The 15,017-nt window shown below is 43.0% G+C and overlaps 1 protein-coding gene across 2 annotated transcripts in view; it reads right to left on the bottom strand.

The window, feature by feature from the left end:
• SEMA6D (semaphorin 6D) overlaps positions 1 to 6,610 on the bottom strand; it is an 84,788-nt gene extending 78,178 nt beyond the window's left edge. For both annotated transcript variants that reach the window (XM_066592611.1, XM_066592612.1), the window contains exon 1: positions 6,388 to 6,610. The gene's annotated coding sequence lies outside the window, so the exon portion shown is untranslated. The remainder of the gene's footprint in view (positions 1 to 6,387) is intronic.
• Between the last annotated feature and the right edge of the window lie 8,407 nt (positions 6,611 to 15,017).

Genomic DNA, 15,017 nt, shown 5'->3' with positions numbered 1-15,017 from the left:
GCTTCATTTATAATGGCAGAATACAAATTGTCAAAGTTTTCAGGAAGTTGAGAGAAAAGCGGATGGCATAGATGGCACTGCACACATCCCCACCACTAAGGGCATAGACTAAACAGGCTTGTGCTGTATTTAGATCTTTTCAGGACTAGTAAACATATACAGCCCCAGGATGGATCCACCCTAGAAATAGTCATGCTTCACAGGAGAAGTCAAATATCCTTAACCTCCAGATAAAAGACTGTGCCTGTCTGATCTCTGCTGATGACGGGAGTGGTCTAGACAAGGAGACAATAGCTGTGCTACTCATGGGGCTGCTAATAATCCCAGCCTAAGCTTGGTCTAATATCTGAGAAATGACTTCCCCAGCCTGGAGCTATCAGAGAAAGCAAATTACGCATCCATAGGACTGGAGAAAATGGTGGCGAAGGAGATTAGTTACACATCGCATGAAATTCGGTTATATGAGAAATGCACAGAACAATGGATACAATCCGGCATCGGCAATATAAACCATAATATTTTATTTAAGGCTGTGTTCACATTTGCATAACAGATACCCGTATTTGGAGGATCTGGTGCAGATCCAGCATAAAACATCAGACGAAAAAGTCCTGCATGAAATACTTTTTTCTGGTAAAATACCAGATGGCTGAACGGAAACTGAACAGACCCCATCCTAGTCAATGGGGTCCGTTCGTTGCAGTCATAAGACAGATCTGTTGGGTCAGAAAATTCTTTTTTCCAGCTCCCATAAGGGAGCAGAAAAATGGAACCCCTCAACACGGATATCAACCTATAGCCGAAGCCAAAATGAGAACTCCACAATTACCTATGCATTTCGAGTGAAGACACTCTTAGTCACAGCATGAGAAATGTCCTAGATTATTTGCATAGTACGAGCGATTTAAGCGATTAAAGCTATCTTTATTTGGGAACAATGATAACTTGTATCCTGTACCAGAAGTCAATGCAATTGGGGTATGTTGTGTGGTAAGACGGGTCTGTGCTATATAAATGACTGATAATAAAGAAGTATATAAAAAGTCATATATAAAGTCTAATGGATAAGAAAATGGTCAAAAGCATATATTATCAAGCATAACATATATTACAAAGGCCTGAAATAGTTTGTAAGATGCCTCATAAAATAAAGTATCCATATTCAGAAATTAGATAGATGAATGGATAAGTGGAAATAGATAGGATTGTATCTCTATTTTTTATATTAGTAAGGATAAGTAAGTACGATGGATAGATAGATAGATAGATAGATAGATAGATAGATAGATAGATAGATAGATAGATAGATAGATAGATAGATAGATAGATATGAGATAGATATGAGATAGATATGAGATAGATAGATAGATAGATAGATAGATAGATAGATAGATAGATAGATAGATAGATAGATAGATAGATATGAGATAGATAGATAGATAGATAGATAGATAGATAGATAGATAGATAGATAGATAGATAGATATGAGATAGATAGATAGATAGATAGACGGATGGATGGATGGAGGGACAGATAGATAGGAGATAGATAGATAGATAGATAGATAGATAGATAGATAGATGGAGGGACAGATAGATAGATAGATAGATAGATAGATCGATCTCCACAGAAAGCCCTTTGGTCCAACTAGGATAATACAGCAGAAGAGACCACTGAAGCATCTCTTCACATCAGTGGTAGTCAATACAGATAGAGAAAGTGATAGGCGCTCTGAAAACTGTGTTTTTACAGTTTGTTACATTCAGTTTGTAGGTTTCTATTAACATGGTTGGATGGGCATTTCATCAAGAACCTGCTAGTGTTACCAGTGAGTGTATTGCTATACTGGCACTGTAATTTGTATAATTGGCGTTACACTAGGGACCCCCCCCCCTGTCTGTTCCTAGTTTATATTTATAGAAAGACGAGTATCAAAATAGAAAAGCCTGCTCTATAACTAAATTTAGCATAAACAACAGGGATGGGGCCTGATTCAACATTATTGCACTGGATTTGCACAGATTCACTTGTCCAGCAGCAACGTGTGCCTGGAAATATCTGTAAATGAAGGTACCTGCGGATGTACCCAAGAGCGCTGTAACTATATCGAGCCATCACAGAAAAATAACACTTGTTACCATTGATTTCGCTTTAAAAAAAATGATAGCATTAACACTTTTCGATAATATTTTATGGCTGCTTAAGCTTTCCACTGCAGGAGAGAACAATGGCCCAAATGTATCACGTCGGAAGCAACCCGTGCATGGATTCCTTTACAATTTTATGGAGCTTACATCTCAAGCAGGAACAATCTAGGAGATAAACAACAGGACATTCAGTTTATGGCAACTGTAGGTAAACGTCTATTGTCCAGCATTAGACTACCAACCCAACCAGGCTTCACAGGGGTAACTGTAATCTGAGGGCTTCGTTTAGGATACTAATTACCAGGTGGTAGGAAAGGAAACAAGTAAGGGACAAAAGAAACATTCTTCCTCAACTACTATGTTAAAAAGTTTTAATATGGCCTAGGACTAAGTGACTTAATCCAATGCTGAAAGCAGGCGTGCTGAGAGGTTGGCTGTTGTTTAATTGCCAAGATGGCTCCGAATCAAGGAAGATAGCAGCAAAGAAGTCTACAAGTGGACACCTCGCTAAGGTGGCACCACATCTCCTACCCCTCAGGACCTGGTTGAGTGTCTAAGCATCAACATGGTTCAACTGATTGTCTCTTCTCTATAACAAATCTAATTTTATGATGCTAAGTTAACTTTTGTTGCTAGGCTTAACATTGCTGGCAGAGCTATGAAAAGGAAGAAAATGCTACAGCCAGCTGTGTTGTTCACAGTCGGGTAATTTCTCTATAGCTGTGAATGGATATGGGGCCAGTAGCCTGTTGTGGCCAAGGACAGAATGATGGATGATCTACATACTGTGCCCAAGTTGAAGAAGAAAGACAGAAGTTCAATGCGCCGCTGTTAAAATGCTAATATGGGTTACTTAACAAAAGAGCAATGGAACAGAAAAGTTCGGAGAGGACAGGCACCCCTCATGTTATGTGTGTACACTAGCCACTTGATGGCTCTTCATACTCAAGCATTAGCATATAGGAAACAATTTACTAGTCGTCCACAACCTTATTATTAGCTACATTGAGTCTTCTACATATGACACTGAAACTAGACGGAGACAGGCCTCCCGCAGCTTCCGAAATTGGCATTGGACCGTTAAAATATGATTTTCTTCCAACATTTCTCAGCGACAAGGAAAAAAAAAAGCCTGAACACAATTTCTTCTGAAGCAGAAATTGGCAGCTATTCTCTCCAGTAAGTAAGAACTTAATTTAATGGCTTACACGGATTTCTGACTGTAACCGTAATGGCTTATCTAATGTATGAAAACAGATCATCTCTCCTAACAGACGTGAGCAATGCCTTCACTATTTTAATTACATACACTTTGCTACTGCTTGAGGAAATATTCATCTAACTGGAGTAAACAATTCACTTTTTATGCCATGAATTTCTAAGCCCTGATTAAACCTCCTTTTTTTAGACTCTAGTAAATTAACAGGGATTCTATTTAGATCTCGCTGTACTCGCTTACACCAAGATTACTTTCAGATTTGTTCTTCCAGATTTAAAGCAGCCTTATAATCGTAAAGTCCAAGTCTTAAGACACAAGTCTTACATATACATATAGAGATGTGCCTGGAGGTTGTCATATATGAGGATACTGTAGTGATCATAGGCAGACTTCTCGTCAGTAATTCCATTCTGCCTCACCCTAGCCTGATATGTCAGCTTCCAGAGAACAATAGCTGACATTCAACGACACAGCAAAAGTGTATGATGGATGATGTTTAGTGTCCCTTTAAAACTGACATACTGTATGGTGCTGAAAGAAGTGCATCAGCTGCTGAGGATGATGACAGGTATGCAATGCTCTGCATCATTACAATGTGCTTTCTCTGGAGTAGTAAGTCCTGACCTCACAAATTCTAATCCATGCAGTGATAATTAGATTCACAGTAGGTCATGCAATTCAAATTCAGCATTTTGTAACCTTCATATTACTTTTTTAGGGTCTTTTTTTCAAACAATGGCTTAAGGAGAGAGCGTAAGGCTTATAATCTAGAGATAAGGGATCTTTCACACATGCTGAATATTTCGCACCTAAAGACGCAGAAAATAAGACACCAAAATCTGCATGCATACATGTGGGGTATGGAGCGTAAATCTGCAGCAGGTTGAGGGTTTCGACAGTGTTTGCGCATGTTTTTGCGTGCGTGAAACTCACAAAACGTGATGAAGCGAACCCATTGATTTCAATTGGTTCGTTCTCATGAGCTTGTTTCTTGCACACAAGAAAAGATAGGACATGCTATATCTTTCTGTGTGTTATGCAGAAAGCTGCCATAGAAATCTACGGTAGGTTAAAAAAATCAAGGGGAAGGGTGTGACCCTGCGGACAACCCTTGTTCATGTGCAAATATGCTCCTTTACAGTGAGCGTATTTACGCATATGTTCGTCTGTTGAAGCCCTAAGGGGCCCTTAAGGCGAGTCTGGCTCTGAGATGAACAGACAAACCTCTGGCCTGTTACCTGTTGCTATAAGAATAGGTTGAACATGATGAGAGTAGTAGTTCAGAAGATGCTTCCTTATTAATGATCCAAATGAAGAAAAGTTCTCATTAGAGACAAAGCTGCAACCGATTCCTTTCTATTTTTGCTTCTTAATTTCTACCTGCACTGAATTAATTATATGTCGTCTATATGTGGGCGCACAAATATGACAAATTCTACAATGACTTGTAAAGTGTTCTCGTTCATTTAAGGAGATATAATTAGATACTTCAAGTATGCAATTAGATAAGAATGACAGGACACATTCATCTTTCCACAAATTTCCTTGGTGCAAGGTAAATGTTTACCGGTTGTGTGTCATCAAGCAATGTGCGGCTTGCAGGATGTTCATTAGGTGTATGGTTACATTAACCACATGAATGCAGCGCCTCGGGCTACTGAAAATAAGCTTCTATTTATTACTGTACAGAAGTAACACTTTATTCTTAACTGCAGATACATTTCTCCAAACATCTTGGCTGATCATGTCAATAAAAATGGCAACAATGTTGCTAATACATACAAGCATATCCCTGCAAAGGGAAAATATATACAAGAAGCAACAGGAAAGCACAATAAACCAGGAATATTATAGGACATGACACTGGACATTGCATCAGCACAGTTAAAGGATCACTTTTTTTTTTACTTTGCAGAGAAGACACAAAGATACCCTCATATTTATTCTGGGTTGACATGCACTGCCCAAGACCTATGCAACATGTAGACAAGTTATGCTAAGACTTGTAGTTCAACAGCCACACAACCCTCGGTCTTTCTCTATGTCCATAATCCAGTGCATGCTGGAGGTGTGGTATCAATAGGTGGTGCACTGCACTAAAACCAGCTGCCCAATTCTGTATCTATATGGGAAAGCCATCCTATAAGAAGTAAGCCCTATACAGAACATACATGAAGCAGCTCTATCCCCACCATCTCACATCCATCTGTGCTTCTTGGACATAAAAAAAAGTTGCAGCTGTATATACTTGGACATAACTGGAAGCCTGGGGTGTTCTCTTCCAGCCCTGCACACTGATAGCACCTATTTGTTTCCATGCATAATTTATATCCACTGTGAAATCTAGCTGCCTCTCTATTGCACAGCACTGGGGGGAGAGACTAGAGCCCCCTCCCCAACACTAAATCATTCCTTGCTTCCAAAGTTACAGCCCAGAATACATGGGAGCTTTTAATACACCAGACACGAATAGCAGCAGAGACAACTGCATCATGATCCCTATTCATCCAGCTCCTACCATCGCAGAGCAGAAGAAGAGAAGAATCCAAGCAGTGCCCTCACTACTGAGCACAACTATATACTTATAGAGGGTGTAGTACATTACATATACACAGTGCCTATAGTGGGATCTCCATACCATTATATATATATATATATATATATATATACACACACACACACCAGTGCATCTGATTAGATCTGATAGATCTCTACTTCTGTATAGACACAGTACGATCTATAGTTCTCTACATAAACACAATGTATACGTGGGATCTCTAGTCTTCTCTGTGCATACAGTGCGATTTCTAGTTATAGTGCGATTCCTAGTCCTGTCTACGTCCGTCCATACAGTACGATCCCTAGTAGTGCCTATGACCATGCACATCCAGAGCGCGATGTGTCGCCCAGCCGGCGCTCACACATAGTACATACCATCCGCGCTCTGCCGTTCTCTCCCCAGTCTTGTCTATAGCGCTGCACAGCCCACAGCAGACATAGGTGCCAGCTAAGCAACTTACCTCCGTAGAACTAGTTGGCCGCCGGTCCCTCTACTGCTCCATGGCCGCCCACAGATCCTGCTATCCAGCTAAGTTTGCTCCAGCAGAGGCAAGCTTCCCATCCAGCTGTAAATCCAATGCACATCCCCAATATCCCATAGACCCCAGCAGTGTCCCGGAGAGGCCCCGGCTGTAAGCTCACTGATCTTCAAAGCTTCCAGTCTGATCAAATGGCAGAGAGACAGTGGACTGCCCTCACCCCCTGCTGCAGCAGCACCTCCTCCTCCTCCCCCGCCGCCGCCACACTCCCATCCCCCTCCCAGTAAACACAACTACACGGTGCTGCCGCTTCCAGTCACGGACTGTGCGAGGAGAAAGTTGTGTGTGAGAGCCGTGTGTGCCGAGTCCTCCTCCGTGCAGTCAGGCTAATGGCGAGTCAGCCCGGGAGCCTCCCCCCAGCTCTAAGAGATTTGGGCAGTGCTCTCCCTTCTTCTGACCCCATAGTGGCCTCTCATCCCCTCCTCCTCAGCCAGGAGGGTGCCAGACATGTCTTCTATCCCTCATCATCCTGAGTCCTCCTTCCCTCTGTGCTGCTGCGGCAAAGTTCAGCCTGAGTTTTCCTTGGCATGAGGAAAAGCCATCAGCGAAGGAGCTGATATTTACATGGAAGGCTTCCATTCTGATAGACTTCCCTAGTAAACTGCACGTATGGCGTCAGTAGGGGGACCTGTTTACTGCCACGGCGAAGGAAAGAAGACATACAAAGCGCTTGTCGGTGCAAACACTGTAATGTCTGTCAGCAATAAGACCCTCTACTCGGGCGATGCCAGTGATAAGATCCTCTACTGGTCCAATGCCAGTAATATGACCCTCTACTGGGCCGATGCCAGTGATAAGATCCTCTACTGGTCCAATGCCAGTAATATGACCCTCTACTCGGCCGATGCCACTGACAAGATCCTCTACTGGTCCTATGCCAGTGATATGACCATCTACTCAGCCGATGCCAGTGATAAGACCCTCTACTGGTCCAATGCTAGAAATAACACCTTCTACTGGTCCGATGCCAGTAGTAATACCCTCTACTAGTCCGATACCAGTAATAAGACCCTCTACTGGTCCAATGCTAGAAATAAGACGCTCTACTGGTCCAATGTTAGCAATAAAACCCTCTACTGGTCTGATACTAGTAATAAGACCTTCTACAGGTCCGCTGTCAGCAATAAGACCCTCTACTCATCCGATGCCAATAGTAATACCCTCTACTGGTCCGGTACCAGTAATAAGATCTTCTACTGGTCTGATGGCAGTAGTAAGACCTTCTACTGGTCCGATGCCAGTAGTAAGACGCTCTTCTGGTTCAATACCAGTAATAAGACCCTCTACTGGTCCGATGCCAGTAATAAGACCCTCTACTGGTCTGATACCAGTAATAAGACCCTCTACTGGTCTGATGGCAGTAGTAAGACCTTCTACTGGTCCGATACCAGTAATAAGACCCTCTACTGGTCCGATGCCAGTAATAAGACCCTCTACTGGTCCGATGCCAGCAATAAGACCTTCTATTGGTCCAATGCCAGTTATATGACCCTCTACTTGGGCGATGTCAGTGATAAGACCCTCCACTGGTCTAATATCAGTAATAAGGCCCTCTACTCATCCAATGCCAGTAGTAAGACCCTCTAGTGTTCCGATACCAGTAATAAGACCTTCTACTGGTTCGATACCAGTAATAAGACCTTCTACTGGTTCGATACCAGTAATAAGACCTTCTACTTGGGCGATGTCAGTGATAAGACCCTCTACTGGCCCGATGCCAGTCATAGCGAATAGACATATTGATAATCGTCCCTTGAATCTGACATTAGTGGTTAGCATATAGGATTTATAAGGTCACTTAATCCAAAAACCTGTAATCATAGGAGTGTGGAAACTTAAAGGGGGTTCCATCTATTCTCAGGATAGCTCATCAATAGTTGATTGGTGAGGGTCCGCCGCTGATCAGCTGATCTTCTGGCTCACCGTCAGTGCACCTGTGTTCAGAGCCGGAAGTGTAAGAGAACGGCTTCAGTCCCATTGAAATCAGTGGGAGTGATGCCTTCTCTTACATTTCCAGTTCTGACCACAATGAGGAGCCAGAAGTGTAATGGAAAGCTTCACTCACACTGATTTCAATGGAGGTGAAGCCTTCTCTAAGGGCTCACACTGGCGTATGTGGCCCTCTTGTTATTACGTGTGTAATAGGGGATGCTAAAAGCCCATTGATTACTATTGCGCCATTCACACATGCGTGTGTATTATGCACGTGTAAAAAAACAGCATGTCCTATTTTGGTGCGTATTAATGCACGTAATATATGCACCAGTATAGGCTGTGGGGATTTAGGATAGACAGCAAATATGCATGTTGCGTGCATATTTGCTATACACTACATATTACATGCATAAAAAAATATACGTATAAGAGCAGAGATCGCGTATTTGCCCATGAAAGAGATTTTGAAAAGGCTTTTGCGCACATGTCTATTACTGTAATTTTTGTTTGCGCAAGGCCAATTTACAAGCGCGAGACACACCCTTTCCGTGGAATTGAATGGCTATTAAAGCCTAATAAGGACCAGCTGTCTTTTCCTGCATTTTGCGCAGAGTTTCACCCTTTCCCTTGCGTATTTACGCACCTCCGATAAACTTTTATGGCAGTTTCACTGCATAAAACGCAAAAAGGTATAGCAGGCCCTAATTTTTTGCATGCACTAAAGGTGCTCATGAGAACAAACACATTGAAACAAACAGATTTTGCGCACAAACAAGGCCGTGTGACACCGCCCTGAGGGCTCGTTCATATCGGCATGAAATTCACACAGCTGTTAGCTACGCAAAAAAATCGCAACGATCTTCCCACACCAAACAGGAGGGACTGAAAATATGTACTGCTGGAGAGAGAGATGAGGGGACTCCCCGGGGTTCCCTTCATCACCGGGGACTCCCTTCATTTCAGCACAGCTGGAGGGTTTTCCCTGCAGGGGAGATGAAGGGATTCCCCAGCAGTGAGATGGAAGGGGTTCCCCTGCAGGGGAGATGAAAGGATTCACTATCAGTGTGGATGGAGGGGTTCCCCTGCAGTTGAGATGAAGGGATTCCCCAGCAGCGTGTCTGGAAGGGTTCCCCTGCAGTGGAGATGAACGGATTCCTCAGCAGCACAGCTGAAGGGGTTCCCCTGCAGGAGAGATGAAGGGATTCCCCCGCAGTGGTGGAATCTGTCCATCTCTCCTGCAGGAAAACCCCTCCAGCCCTGCTTCTGAGGAATCCTTTCATCTCCCCTGCTGGGAAACCCATCCAACCATGTTGCTAGGGAATCCCTTCATCTCCCTTTGACAGCCGACTCGCATAGTCTGCCATAGGAGTCTATGGAGGTTTATGCACTTGGCGCACCAAATATAGGTCAAGACCTATATTTTCGCGCAGCAGAGAATTTCAGTTGCTGATGTCCCATCTTTCCAGGTACGATTTTTTTTTAGTGCAGCTAAAATTCCGTTGTCTGAATGTTTTCATAGGAAACTATTGGTTCTAATAGTCACATTTTTTTGCGCATGTATGTTAGCTGCGCAAATTCCCTCATGTGAATGAGCCCTGAAGGTGGCTTCTGACACATATCTACAGTACAAATACAGTTATAGTACAGATTAGTTTGTAAGCGTAGAAAAGCTGAGTTAATGATTTACCACAAGCCCTGGTGATATCACAAAGTGGTAATTACATAGGACTGCTGGTAAGTCTACCTTATCATTACTCTGTGAGTTGTCATAGTGCGCAAAAGATAGAGGGAAATGACAGACTAAACTCTGCTATTCCTGAAAAGTCAGTCATCAGTGATCTGGGATGCGAGAATCATCATAATTTCCTATAGAGTCCATCACCCCGGGGAGCTGTGCCAAACAGAAAATGTTCTCTTGGCTTCTTCTGGTAGCAGTGCTTAATTAACAAGCCATGACACAGCAATCACCCTCCTATGGACCCAGCAGATTCCTCCTTGAAAGGATATTCTGGCTTAAGAAAAACCGTTGATCCTGGGGAATCAATTCTATTTGCTAGGATTGTGCTGATAGTTGTGTAACATTGTGTGTGTAACAATGCAGAATCGGGAGGGGTATCATCACTTCTTAGGGAGAGCACCAAGATGGTGAGTGAGGAGATGGCTTATAAGGCCATCCACACTCCTCTGGGTAATATGCAAATAAGGAAGATGTAACAATACCTCTGCAGCGCTGCCTATTGGATGGCTCATTCCTTTAAATCAATCTGCTTACTAGAGCCTGTGGGTGTCACGTGATGGGGCACAATGTATTGTCAGGTGAGGGGGAGCACTGTAGTTGCTGAAATCAGTAGCGGATGCGCAGCTGATTCCTGGTCAAAATACACATGTATGAAGCGTTTTTTAAATGCAGAAATGCTACAGAATTTGCTAATTCTAAGGGGATTTTCCTTATGGTTAAATACTAAATGCTTGAGGAAAAAAAATGGTAACATGCTGCATTATTGAAAAAGGAGCTCCATGTTCTGCCATACAAACTCAGTGCATGCACTTTAGCTGCTTAAGGATCGGGGTGTTTTGCTCATAAAGGACCAAGCACTTTAATGATTTTACGCATGTACTGGGTTTATGGCTCAATTCTTATCTTGGGCTGCCAAAATTATTTAGGGCTATTTTTAATAACTTTTTTCACTGATTTCCTCCAGATTTTTGCTTTATTAGGAATAATGTGTACAAAAAGTAAAAAATATATTTTCTAAAATTTCTAATTCTTTATTTTTAAAATTAGTATACTTACGCTAAAATAAGGTACTGGTATTTTACCTTAGATATTTTGATATATATACTTTGTAAAGTCCTGGATTCTGGATATAGCGATGGATCAGTTGGCGTGGGCAGCAGGCTATATATATATATATATATATATATATATATATATACACACACATTTTTAACGTTAATCTGTAAATTATATTACTTATTTTTGTAACTTACTGTAATTGGAATCCAGTTGCCATGACAACCCATATGCAATCATGGAGGGTTGAAGACGTCAAAGAGGAAGCACGCTCCGTTTGAGAACCCTTAACATGCCACGATTTACATTGATCGTGGCATGCAAAAGGGTTAACAGCGGGGATCAGTGTTCTCACCGATCCCTGCTGTTTCAGTGGGATGGTGTGGCCTCACTAATGAACTTGTGCCAACCACAGGGCGTTAGTTTATGTCCTTTTGTGTTAAGTACCATGCGCCTAGGACGTAAACATACATCCTGTGGCGTTAAGGAATAAAAATATGTTTAACACAAAAATGTGACTCATATAATTGGTCATTTTCTGATGACACATTCCCTTTAAACCACATACATGCAAATTTATCTTGCTACAATATTATTATTTTAGCTGGAGGTTCCGTCGCAGATCCAGCGCAGAATACCAGAAGAAAAAGCACTGCATGCAGCGTGCAGCTGAGCGGAAACCAAATGAATCTCTTTATATTCAATGGGGTCTGTTTGGCGCTGTTTGGTTCGGTTCGGCCAGGGGATTGATCCCTGAAAGGAGCAGGAAAACGGAACCCCTGACACAGATGTGAAAGCAGCCGTACTTATAGTAAAAGTATTTCCAATGTAACTTTTATGATGGGAGACATTTGGCCTATAGCTGTTATGTGATAGGATTGCAGTGATAACAACTAAGGCCTCATGTCCACGGGGAAAATCAGATCCGCTGCAGATTCTACATGGAGAATCTGCAGCGGGTCCCTCCTGCCCCGCGGACATGAGTGCCGAAAATAAGAATTTAAAAGTATTTACCATCCGGCGCGGGCGGAGAAGATCAGCTGTTCCTCACGGCCGGATCTTTATTTTCGGCCGGCGGATGAATTCCTGACGCCGGCGGCACGTCGCCGGCACGTCGCCGACGTGCCGCGCGCATGCGCCGGGCACATCCGCCGAGCCGAAGCAAGGAAGATGCGGCCGTGAGGAACAGCTGACCTTCCCCGCCCGCGCCGGATGGTAAATACTTTAAATTCCTATTTTAGGTCTCCCGCGGATCCGGACGGCTTCCATAGGCTTCAATAGAAGCCCGCGGGAGCCGTCCCCGCGGGAGACCCGCACGAAAATGGAGCATGGTCCGGATTTTTCCATGCTCCATTTTTTTTAAAATCCCTTTTATTGACGATCCGCGGGTATTTATCTACCCGCGGGTGGTCAATGCATCCCTATGGGATGCGGATCCGCATGCGGGATATCCGCTGCGGATCTTAAATCATATTTTGCCCGTGGACATGAGCCCTAATACCTAAGAAAAAATTCTTGGCATGTCTGACAAATTTTCCTACTGCTGAAACACATTTTCATCGGCAGTCTTGGCACCGTAAGCTGATGCCGTGACTGCTCATTATCAGTTATATTACCACTGAGTCTGTGGTCACCTTCAGTTTATTTAGGATTTTTTCAAAGGTATTTTATTGTTTTGCAGTATTTAAAGGGGTATCACAACCTCCGTCCATCTGCCCTCATCTATATTAGCAAGAAGATTGTGTGTGTTGATGATTTGCAAAGACTTAAGGTTTGCTTCCTACAAACGGTAGCAGATTAGTCACAACATCAGCTGATTTTTCATTTTCTATAGCTCATGGTGACAGCTTCTCTCCCATCTCACCCATAAACATGGGTACTCAGATTGGCTGCCATAGGGAGAAGTAGAAATGCACGCCCCCCCCCACCATAAATTTGGGGGACCTGTTATGTTAAACATGGTGTTTGATCTGCCAGCTGCATATTATACAGCAGAAGAGGCCGAGCAGATCAATAGATAGTTGTGTAAGAAAATATTCAATATGAGGGTACATGCCCAAAGCTGCGCCCAAGATTCTGGTCTGCAGCTTGCAATGTACAGCACTTGGACATCCTGTTTGTGTACTGTCCAATGTGCTGAATTATTTTTATCTGAGAATCAGAGAAAAAGAGGACATACTGCGTACTTTTTACTCAGGCCTCCTTCACACGAGTGTGACGTAATCACTCTTACCAGAGGAGAATGTGATTGCTCTTCGAATTGCGCTCCGTGATTGTGCCATCCTCTGGCGAGCGGATCCATGCTCCTTACTCTTCTTTTGCCCCGCTCCCAGCCCTGTTCACATCGGTCGCTGTGAATAGCGTAATTTTGTTCGGGACAAGGGCACATGTGCACACACCATAGACTCAAATGGAGACTAAGGTGCGCAAATACAGCCCAAAAGAGGGCATGTCATGGATTTTTACCAGCAGCAAAAATTTGTGCAGAAAATTGGTCAGTGTGAGCACACCCATTGAAACCTATGGATTTTAATGGCTGCAGTTCCCACAGCCAATATGTATGTGCAAAAATATGCACAATAGCGATCGTGTGAAGAAGGCTTCAAAATATCCATACTAGTAAAAAAAAGCCTATGTGAATATTCCCATTTGAATGGGTGCTGTTTCCATCCATTTTTTGGACTGAAAATTGATTGGAAAAATAGTCCATGTGCATTTACCCTAATTTGTATTTTATTCATTTGGATCCCTGCTTTGGTGTTAGATGGGTGGTCTTATTAGGGATTGACAGTCTTCCCTAGATGAATGTGCATATAGAGATGGCTATCAATCACTGATACTGATAGGACCACCACTAGACTCCTAAGCTCAGACTGAGCAGTGATATAAATGAGTAAAATAGTTATACTGAATCTTCTCCTACAAAACTACAGGGTGGGCCACAGAAAAGTAGCCCACCTCTGACAATACTGCAACAGGAAGGATGAGCAAGTGGATTGTTTTTTCCCCCAAAGATTTATTGATTGAGGCTTCTCACACTTGCTGTGTGTCAAAGTTGCATCGGACATCACACGGACACCTATCTGTCTGCTGTCTGGTATATGGATTGCCTGCACATTCACATGCATTTGCATGTCCTAATTCTTGTCAGTGATACAGACAAGAATGGGACATGTAATGAGTTTTTTCACACGGACCATCGGTCTACATTAGAAAAATGGTAGTGTGCATAGCCCCATAGGCTATAATGGGTCGGGTTGCTGTCTATGAATTAACATGGACATTACAGGGACCCAAATACACTTGTGTGATGGAGGCATTACCCACATATTACAACACAGGCTGGAAGTAACTGCCTGCAGCTCTTCAACGGCAATGCTGTGGATAGTGTTTGTGACGTTTTCCTTGAGTTCATCCATGGTATGCAAATTATTGGCATATACGTTTTGCTTTACATTTCCCCAAGTATAAAAATCACATATGGACCAATCCGGGGAACGTGGTGACTATATCCCCTTGCTCACTATTCGCTCTCTCGAAAACAGTTCATGAACCCGGTTCAGTAAGTTATGGCATGTTACCCCATCATGATGGAAAAAGCAATACATTCTTCTGGTGTTAGTTGGCCATAAAACCTTTCAAATATGTCCAGGTAAACCATAGTATTCACAGTTGATTCAAAGAAAACTGGGCCCACTATGCGGCTGGGAAGGAATATTAGTCTAGGTGCCACATTTAGTATGAATTGGAGAGGGGAGAGTCTGGTGTGGGTAAGGCCAATGAGCAGCGAGTTACAGTACTCGAGTCAAGAATGGATGAGGGC

The sequence above is a fragment of the Eleutherodactylus coqui genome, chromosome 2 (assembly GCF_035609145.1).
Source record: "Eleutherodactylus coqui strain aEleCoq1 chromosome 2, aEleCoq1.hap1, whole genome shotgun sequence".
NCBI classification, from domain to species: domain Eukaryota; kingdom Metazoa; phylum Chordata; class Amphibia; order Anura; family Eleutherodactylidae; genus Eleutherodactylus; species Eleutherodactylus coqui.
The sequence above is the reverse complement of the archived record's forward strand: the minus strand, read 5'-3'. Positions and strand labels throughout refer to the sequence as shown.